Source organism: Triticum urartu, chromosome 5A (assembly GCF_056163025.1).
Source record: "Triticum urartu cultivar PI428250 chromosome 5A, HENAU_Tu73, whole genome shotgun sequence".
Classification (NCBI taxonomy): domain Eukaryota; kingdom Viridiplantae; phylum Streptophyta; class Magnoliopsida; order Poales; family Poaceae; genus Triticum; species Triticum urartu.
In genome coordinates, this window is record NC_141877.1 from 528246548 (window position 1) to 528255014 (window position 8467).

The following is an 8467-nucleotide window of genomic DNA, read 5'->3' on the forward strand; positions in this document are numbered from 1 at the left end:
GAGAGGGGTATGGCACTTCCTGCCATACAGGATTTCGAATGGGGCCTTGCCCGAACTTGCTTGAAAACTGTTGTTGTAGGAGAATTCAGCATATGGAAGACAATCTTCCCACTTCATGCCGAAGGAGATCACATAAGCCCTGAGAATATCTTCAAGAATCTGATTGACATGCTCGACTTGACTGCTAGTTTGAGGATGGAAAGTTGTGCTGAAGCGGATGTTGGAGCCCATGGCCTTCCGAAAAGAATCCCAAAACTTGGAGGTAAAGATGCCGCCACGGTCTGAAGAGATCACCTGTGGAATACCGTGTAGAGAGACATTCCGAGAGGTATAGAGCTCCGCCAATTGAGCCGCAGTGATTAACTCTTTGATAGGCAGAAAGTGAGCCACTTTAGTGAGTTTGTCGATGACAACGAATATAGCATCATTGCCACGCTTGTACTTTGGAAACCCAGTCACGAAGTCCATCTCAATGTGGTCAAACTTCCATTCTGGAATGGCAAGAGGTTGGAGGAGACTAGCTGGCCTTTGGTGTTCTGCCTTCCCTCTTCTGCAGACATCACACTCGTTCACGAACTGAGCAATCTCGCGCTTCACTCGAGTCCACCAATAAGCCTGCTTGAGGTCCTGATACATCTTCGTGCTCCTAGAGTGGATGGAGAGGAGTGAATTGTGAGCCTCGTTCATGATAACCTTATGAAGATCACCTTTGGGCACAACAATACGATCCTCGAAGAAGAGAGTGTCCTTGTCATCAAGGCGGTAGCACTTGTACTTGGGTTGACTCTTGGCAATCCAATCTTCACCTTCTTCACCATAGCATCAAGAAGCTGAGCTTGGCGAATCTGGTCTTCCAAGGTAGGAGAGACTTGAAGGTTGGTGAGGAAACCTTGAGGAAAAACTTGCAGATTAAGTTTGCGGAAAGCTTCACAAAGCTCGGGTTGATAAGGCTTCAGAATAAGACTGTTGCAATAAGCCTTCCTGCTCAATGCATCAGCAATCACATTGGCCTTGCCTGGAGTATACTCGATACTCGGATTATACTCTTGAATCATTTCGACCCAGCGAGTCTGCCTGAGGTTGAGATTAGGCTGAGTGAAGATATACTTGAGACTCTTGTGGTCAGTGAAAATGTCCACTTTTCTTCCCAATAAGAGATGTCTCCAAGTCAAAAGAGCATGCACAACTGCAGCCAACTCGAGGTCATGAGTGGGGTAGTTCTTCTCGTTGGGCTTCAACTGGCAAGAGGTATAAGCCACAACTTTCTTCTCTTGCATCAACACTGCACCGAGACCTTGGAGAGAGGCATCGCAGAAGACCTCGAACGGTTTGGATTCATCAGGAGGAGTCAGAACTGGAGCAGCGACCAATTTCTCTTTCAAAGTGTTGAAAGCAATGTCACACTCCGGAGACCAAACGTACTTGACGTGCTTCTGGAGAAGATTTGAGAGAGGCTTCGCGATCTTTGAAAAGTTCTCCACGAACCTTCGACAGTAGCTTGCGAGACCGAGGAAGCTACGGAGTTGCTTCACGTTCTGAGGTGGTTCCCAATTCATAATTGTAGACACCTTCTCAGGATTCACCGCAATGCCCTTGGCAGAGATGATATGCCCAAGATATAGAACCTCATCGAGCCAAAATTCGCACTTAGAGAACTTGGTGTAGAACTGATGTTCCCTGAGCTTATCGAGCACCAAACGCAAGTGCTTGGCATGATCTTCCTTGTTCTTCGAAAAGACCAGAATGTCGTCGAGATAGACCAAAACGAAGTCATTGGTGTAGGCGTTGAAGATGAAGTTCATCATGCGAGAGAAAGTCGGAGGAGCGTTGATGAGGCCAAAAGACATGACAGTGTATTCATATGAACCATAGCTTGTCCTGAAAGCCGTCTTGGGAATATCTTGCTCACGGATTCGAATCTGGTGATAGCCCATACGGAGATCAAGCTTGGAGAATACTTGGGCACCCTTGAGTTGTTCGAACAGCTCGTTGATGTTGGAAAGTGGGTACTTGTTCTTGATAGTCTTCTTGTTCAATGGACGGTAGTCAACACAAAGTCGGTCCGTTCCATCCTTCTTCTTCACAAAAAGAACTCCACAACCCCACGGAGAAGAACTAGGTCGGATGAGACCCATTCGCTCTTGAATATCGAGTTGCTTCTTCAGCTCCTTCAACTCTTCAGGTCCGAGCTTGTAGGGACGTTTGCAAACCGGTTCCATGCCAGGCTCAAGATCGATGACGAATTCAACTGGCCGGTGCGGAGGCATTCCTGGAAGCTCTTCTGGAAAGATGTCTTGATATTCGCAAACGACTGGAATTTGCGAGATGGCATCCAGTTCACCCTTCTCATTGAGAGAAAACAGACGGATTGTATCATCACGAGCGGCAAAGACAATTACATCCTCAGACGAATGAGTCAATTGAATCTGCCTGGCAGCACAATCAAGATGCGCCTTGTGCTTAGAAAGCCAATCCATTCCGAGAATAAGATCAATATCCGAGTTGCCAAGAACCACCGGAGAAGAAAGGAACTTGTAGTCGCCCAACATGATAGTAACATTCGGGGCCATAGCGCTTGCATTCATGAATTTACCTGGAGAAACAGCAGATAACTGACTAGGCAAATCTTGTAAAGGCAACTCATGCTTAGAAACAAATGGTCTTGAGATGAAACAATGCGATGCACCAGTGTCAAAAAGAACTTTTGCAGGAATATCGTTAACAGGAAGGTTACCCATGATGACATCTGATGAGTCCTCTGCCTGAGCTGCATTCATCAAGTTGACCTTGGTAGACTTGGGGTTATGCTTGACCACAGCTGTACTTGCCGATCTCATAGGAGGAGGAGGGAGACGCCTCTGATTGAAGCATTTGTTGGCATAGTGACCCTTTTGTTGGCACTTGTTGCACGCGACCTCTGAAAGCGGACGGTGATACGGAGCCCTCGATCTTGGAGCTTGAGACGAAGTCTTATTCTGAAAGCCAAGGTTGGGTGGGTGGGAAGATCCACTGCCACCTTTGCTTTTCTGATACGGCTGACGGAACGGAGGAGGAGGAAGCCAATACTTTTGCTGCTTGGCCACTTGAGTAGAGGAAGAAGGAGTAGTATCTCTGACTCGCTTCTTGGAAGCATCACACCTCAGCTGGGCAGCCTCTTACTTCAATGCCATGTTGTAGAACTCATCGTACCTCAAGGGCTCAAAGAGAACAAGAGCTAGCTGGATTTCTTCTCTGAGACCACCCCTGAACTGGTATATCATGCTCTTCTCGTCAGGGACGTCCTGCTTAGCAAAGCGGGCGAGCTTCTGAAACAACTTGTTGTAGTCATAGACAGACAAAGAGCCTTGCTTCAGGTTGCGGAATTCCTCACGCTTGCTTTCAACCACGCTCTGCGGAATATGATGAGCTTTGAAGTCTTGACGGAATTCATCCCAGGTAATCACACGGCCACCTCTGGAATCCTTGTACTGCTGGAACCATTCTGCAGCTTGGTCTTTGAGTTGGAAGGAAGAGAACTTGACAAAGCCCTCAGGCTTGACGTTACTGCACTCGAAATGCTTGCATAAGTCCACGAGCCAATCGTCAGCATCAGTTGCCTCAACACAATTGCTGAAATTCTTTGGCCCGTTAGCAAGGAACTGGTTGAGTGTAGCAAAGTGATTCTGATTGTTGCCTTGGTTGCCTTGGTTCGCTTGATTGCGCTCTTGAAGAATTTGCATGATCAACTGCGTGTTTGCATTGGTTGCGGCCATCACAGCTTGCCATGCCTCCGGAGGAGGAGGGGGTGGTGGCGGATCCTGATTCTGATTCTAATTTTGATTGCTGCTCTTAGCGGGAGCCATCCTGAAGAGGGTGACATCCGTTAGCACATTGACAGATAAAATTGAAGTTGAATCAAGCGGGTTGAAATTGCAACATATAGTCTTCACATCCGAACATAAGAATGAATGCATTCCACTTGAAATGGTCACATATCCATAAATTGAGAAGCCACTAGAATTTAGGTAGAGGAATAAATCAACAAGGTACGGAACAAGAACGAATACTCGGTAAGAAATCCCAATCTCAAACCAAATATCCGTGGAAGAAGAACTAGAGCTACAAGAATTCCCACCTATGAAACTCCCGAACCTTTCCGATTATGCAATCAGGTGTTGGGGATACAGGGGAAGCATTATATCTCACCCAAATCTAGCAAATCCTACATCCAGCTGTATCCATCATTCAAAAAATAACTGAGAAAAACTTCGGAAACCGTCTACCTCAACCTTCGAAAAGCATTCGTTATACAAGTTATGGCAATACTCCCGAACTCCCGCCCCAGTACTGGGTGGCGTCGAGGTTATCTCACCAACAACTGCATAAAAGAGATTTTCAATGTCGGCGTACTAAACTCAGGTATTCCAGAACTGCAACGATAAAATTGTGATGACAACACCTCGGAGCTCAACTCCCCGGGACACTGCCACAACCCCTAAATGACAGGAGGCACCAAGAACAATGTTCTCGTCACAAATCCATCGGAACGATTCCAAGATACCCGCGTGATCCTAAAAAAAATTTAGTGAAATTTGAGAAGAGAAGAGTAAAAACTCTATGTCAGGATGCCTTACCAGAGCGATGAAGGGACTGGGGAGTAAAAAGTATTCCTAAACTCTCCGATATATAATTCCTAAATGACTCAAAACATTTTTTTCTAGACTCAATTCAGCTGCTAAAAACGATCAAGCAGTGGGGGCTCCAAAGGTCGGGGAAGGCTCTGATTACCAACTTGTAACGCCCTCGATGCGGCTATATCTCCTACGTGTCGAAGCACGACTTAGAGGCATAACTGCATTGAAAGCAATGTCGCAAGTTAGGCAATCTTCACAACATCCCGTGTAATACAAATAATAAAAGGGAAGGTACATAGTTGGCTTACACTCGCCACGTCAAACAAAGTACATAAATAGCATTACATCATCCAATCACTCATGGCCCGACTACGGTGCCAAAATAAAAGATCAACCCAACATGCGACACGGTCCCGATCGCCCCAACTGGGCACCACTACTGATCATCAGGGAAAGACACATAGTAACAGCGTGAGTCCTCATCGAACTCCCACTTGAGCTCAAGCGCGTCATCTGGAACGGAGTCGTCTGGCCCTGCATATGGTTTGGAAGTAATCTGTGAGCCACAGGGACTCAGCAATCTCGCACCCTCGCGATCAAGACTATTTAAGCTTATAGGTAAGGCAAGGTAAATATGTGGAGCTGCAGCAAGCGACTAGCATGATATGGTGACTAACCTATTCGCAAATGAGAGCGAGAAGAGAAGGCAAAGCGCGAATGCATAACTAGAGAACAACCTGCGGCAAGCATTACTCCAACACTGTGTTCACTTCCCGGACTCCGCCGAGAAGAGACCATCACGGTAACTCACACAGTTGATTCATTTTAATTAAGTTAAGGTTCAAGTTATCTACAACCGGACATTAACAAATTCCCATCTGCCCATAACCGCGGGCACGGCTTTCGAAACTTCAAATCCCTGCAGGGGAGTCCCAACTTAGCCCATGACAAGCTCTCATGGTCAATGAAGGATATACCTTCTCCCGAGACATTCCGATCAGGCTCGGTATCCCGGTTCTACAAGACACTTCGACAAGTTAAAACAAATCCAGCAACAACGCCCGAATGTGCCGACAAATCCCGATAGGAGCTGCACATATCTCGTTCACAGGGCACACTCAGATGAGCCAGACGTCGGGTAGGCCAGCCCAGAGTTGCCCCTGGTAGCCTCGGACATCGCTCGGTTGGACCAACACTCAGAGGAGCACTGGCCCGGGGGGATTAAAATAAGATGACCCTCGGGCTCCGGAAACCCAAGGGAAAAAGAGGCTAGGTGGCAAATGGTAAAACCAAGGTTGGGCACTACTGGAAAAGCTTTATTCAAGGCGAACTGTCAAGGGGTTCCCATTATCACCCAACCGCGTAAGGAACGCAAAAATCCGGTAACATAACACCGATATGACGGAAACTAGGGCGGCAAGAGTGGAACAAAACACTATGCAAAAGGCCGAGCCTTCCACCCTTTACCAAGTATATAGATGCATTAAGATAACAAGATAATATAATGATATCCCAACAAGAAAATAATGTTCCAACAAGGAACGGTCTCCCATCTTCACCTGCAACTAGCAACGCTATAAGAGGGGCTGAGCAAAGCGGTAACATAGCCAATCAACGGTTTGCTAGGACATGGTGGGTTAGAGGTTTGACATGACAATTTGGGAGGCAAGATAAGAAAGTGGTAGGCATCGTAGCATAGGCATAGCAAAAGAGCGAGCATCTAGCAAAGCAAAGATAGAAGTGATTTCGAGGGTATGATCATCTTGCCTGCAAAGATACAATTGCAAGCATGTGAACATGACAAAAAACTAATCAGATCACAGAATTAGTGAAAAAACTAGAGCATGCAAATTAGATATCAAGTAGGCATGTTTACGAACTCGATGCACTCACTACAGATCATGTCAAGACAATCTAAGCATACACCCACAAAGAATACACATTATACAAGCTATACATGGCAAGAACACTAACATAGCATGCACGGATCAACTACAACATCCTCGGCAAAATTGCTAACAAGTAGACAATCTGCCCAGATTCACGAAATAGCAAAAGTAGAGCTCGATTGACTCAAGCTAGGGTGCTCCATAATTGCAAACAAAGACATGGATGGATAGAGCACTACAATATTAACAAATCATCCTTACTGATCACCCTCAAAAGGGGCACGGATCACTAGGAAACAACATGAACATATGGCATATTGATAAACACATGTAAGAAAGGTAGAAATGACCATCGGAGGAGAACGGAGCGCCGGAATGCAAAACGGAAAACGGGGAAAATGCTCGGGTGCATGAGACGAACACGTATGCAAATGCAATGCACATGATGACATGATATGAGATGCATGACAACAACAACAACCACACACAGAGACAAAAACCCGAACCCGAGAAAATAAAATAACTTAGCGCCGGAAACGGCAAGAGTTGGAGTACATATTAGGTAAATCATATCCGGGGTATTACACACACCTCCCTGCCTCGTGGCCACCTTGAAGATTCCCTGACGTCTACTCCAAGTCTCGTGGATTGCTTCCGTTCCAAAAATAACTCTTCCGAAGGTTTCATTCTGTTTGGACTCCGTTTGATATTCCTTTTCTTCGAAACACTGAAATAGGCAAGAAAATAGCAATTTGGGCTGGGCCTCCGGTTAATAGGTTAGTCCCAAAAATAATATAAAAGTGTAAAATAAACCCATTAACACCCAAAATAGATAATATAATAGCATGGAACAATCAAAAATTATAGATACGTTGGAGACGTATCAAACATCTATATGTTGGTAACATCTACTATATGATTCACATTCGACCTTTTGGTATCAGTGTTCCGAGGCCATGTCTGTACATGCTAGGTTCGTCAAGTTTAACCCGAGTATTCTGCACATGCAAAACTGTCTTGCACCCGTTGTATGTGAACGTAGAGCTTATCACACCCGATCATCACGTGGTGTCTCGGCACGACGAACTGTCGAAACGGTGCATACTCAGGGAGAACACTTATACCTTGAAATTTAGTAAGGGATCATCTTATAATGCTACCGTTGTACTAAGAAAAATAAGATGCATAAAAGATAAACATCACATGCAATCAAAATATGTGACATGATATGGCCATCATCATCTTGTGCCTTTGATATCCATCTCCAAAGCACCGTCATGATCTCCATCGTAGATTCGTTGTCGTCTCATCAACTATTGTTTCTATAACTATCGCTAACGCATAGTGATAAATTAAAGCAATTACATGGTGATTGTATTTCATACAATAAAGCGACAACCATAAGGCTCCTGCCAGTTGCCGATAACTTTTACAAAACATGATCATCTCATACATCAAAATATATCACATCATGTCTTGACCATATCACATCACAATATGCCCTGCAAAAACAAGTTAGACGTCCTCTACTTTGTTGTTGCAAGTTTTACGTGGCTGTTATGGGCTTCTAGTAAGAACCGTTCTTACCTACACATCAAAACCACAATGATTTTTCGTCAAGTGTGCTATTTTAACCTTCAACATGGACCGGCCTAGTCAAATTCGATTCAACTAAAGTTGGAGAAACAGACACCCGGCAGCCACCTTTATGCAAAACAAGTTGCATGTCTGCCGGTGGAACCGGTCTCATGAACGTGGTCATGTAAGGTTGGTCCAGGACACTTCATCCAACAATACCGCCGAATGAAAATAAGACGTTGGTGGTAAGCAGTATGACTATGATCGCCCACAACTCTTTGTGTTCTACTCGTGCATGTCATCTATGCATAGACCTCGCTCGGATGCCACTGTTGGGGAACGTAGCATGCAATTTCAAAAAAATTCCTACGATCACGCAAGATCTAT